The sequence below is a fragment of the Penaeus chinensis genome, chromosome 24, assembly GCF_019202785.1.
Source record: "Penaeus chinensis breed Huanghai No. 1 chromosome 24, ASM1920278v2, whole genome shotgun sequence".
NCBI lineage: Eukaryota > Metazoa > Arthropoda > Malacostraca > Decapoda > Penaeidae > Penaeus > Penaeus chinensis.
The window spans coordinates 8401571-8404070 of record NC_061842.1 but is presented as its reverse complement, the minus strand read 5'-3'; positions in this window follow the sequence as shown (position 1 = coordinate 8404070).

Genomic DNA, 2500 nt, shown 5'->3' with positions numbered 1-2500 from the left:
ACGAATGGATTTACTCGGTGCATTTGGGTTTTTAACAAAGAATCATGAAATCACGCAAAAAAAAGAAAAAAAAAAAATCATGTAAAATGCACGAGGACAGAAAACGCCACAGAAGTATTAAACAGTCATTGGTCACGAATGGCCTCGGAGTCCCAGAATGTGCGTCGTCGACCTAGGCCCACTGGCGTGCGTGCGTGCGTGCGTGGCGTGTGCCTGTGCGCGCGAGCAGAGGCAAGCAGAGCCAATAGCGACCAAAAAGTGCCTAGCAACAGTAAGGTCAGTAGGCCTAGGTCTTCTCGGGAGGGAGGGGGGGAGGGGGAAAGGGGTTAGAATGGGGAGCGAGGGAGGGGAGGGGGAAGGGGGTGGGCATAGGGCTTAGAGGATAGATTGGGGAAGGAGGGGGAGGGAGGGGAGGACCATGGGGGGAGAGGGTACAGTTCTTGGGTCTTATTAGGTCGGAAGCGAAAGAAGGAGGGAGGAGGGAGGGGGAGAGGACGAAAGAGGAAGGTTAAGGAAAGGGGAGAGAGGAAGGAAAGGGAGGAGTGGGGGAAGGGAGGCGGTAGAAAGAAGGGAAGGGGAAGGGGAAGGGAGGGGAGGATTGGGGTAGGGGAGGCGGATACAAGAAGGAAGGGAAGGGGAAGAGGAAGGGGAAGGGGAGGGAGGGGGAAGACTGAGGTAGGGGAGGCGGATAAAAGAAGGAAGGAGAGGGAAAGGGAAGGGAAAGGGGGAAGGAAGGGGAGGGGAAGGGGGGAGGGGAGGGGGAGGAGAGGCAGAAGATCAGCTCCTGCGCATCCAGAGCATGAGGGGAAAGGGGGGGGGGGTAAAGAAAGAACAAGAAATGTTCATTTGGGGAACTTAAATAAGAACAATAATGATGATATTAATGATTATGACAATGATAGCGATAATGATAGTGATAACAATAACAGTAAAGAAATAGTACAATAAAAATAATCCAAATAATGAACACAATAATAATAACATCATCAACAACAATAAAGATAATAACAACAATATTAAAGATGATAATGATTGAAAAAAAAAAAGAATAACAATATATGCATATTGATGTTGGTGTATGTATAACCCAAGTTCCTTTCTCTCGAAGCAATCACGCCCACTCTGCCCACCCGGACGCCATCGGTTCCGCGACTGAGGCCAGAACATTTAGCGAGAACTACAACGAACGTGAATTAATAATGGTCACGTGACTCGCCGGCTTGCAAGTATCGAAGAAAAATATTGACCAGAAATGCCTAGTCCGTTACTTCACACTCATCACTTCACGAATTGTTCTTTACGTTTTTTGAAATGACATATCGTCTGTGGGTTTGGGGGAGGGGGAGGGGGGGCGGAGTGGGCTAGGGAAGGGGGGAGGGGAAGACACTTTCACGCATGGCTGGAACGGAAATGGACTAAAATGAAGTCCGATTGAAGTGTCGTATGCCCGGTCTGCTTCGAGTGATGTCTGCTGATATTTTGGACAAGCGACTGGAGTTTTTTTTTTTTTTTTTTTTAATGTAGAGAAACGTTTTTCTCTCCTTCTTTCTATATCTATCAGTCTATCTATCTATCTACCTATCTACCTCTCACTCTCTCTCTCTCTCTCTCTCTCTTTCTTTGTTTCTTTCTCTCTCTCTCTCTCTCACTCTCTCTCTCTCTCTCTCTCTCTCTCTCTCTCTCTCTATATATATATATATATATATATATATATATATATATATATTGATATATATATTGATATATATCCTTCCCTTTCCCTCTCCCTCCCTCCCGTCTTCCCTTCCTCCCTCTCCCTCCCTCCCCATCTCCCTCTCCACCTTAGATACGTTTAAAGTTTACACATTCCCCTTATGACTGACAAGCGTGACTGATGTTAAAGACTGGCTCGGACTGCACTCATTCTCTTGCGTCTTCAAGTTGTATTTGGTGATCAATAATTCATATTTTCATTTGTGAAAAACATACCTTGAATGGTGGTTGCGAAGATGAATGCAATATCAGTGATGTTAGAGAAATAACAGCGTAAATGGTAGATGGTAGTTAAGAAAATTGTAAAGATGCTCATAAAAACGAAAGTAATGCTTATGTAAAAAAGGCTAATCACCATAGATATGATCTTAATACTCAAATTAAAAAAAAAAAAAAAAATACATGTATGTAACAATGACATTATCTGCAAGAATGCGAATGATAAAATAAACAGTGTTATTACATTAACTTTACATAAAAGCGATAATAATAAGAACAGCAATTATGATATTGATGATGATATATTAATGATAATAATGACAATAATGATAATTTTCATAATGATAATAATGAATATGACAGTAATGATGATAATGATAATGATGATAATAACGATAATAATAATAATGTTGATGATAATGACTGTAATAGTAATAGTATAGTAATGATAATAATGATGATAATAATGATAATAATAATAATAATAATAATAATAATAATAATAGTAATGATAATAATAGTAATAATA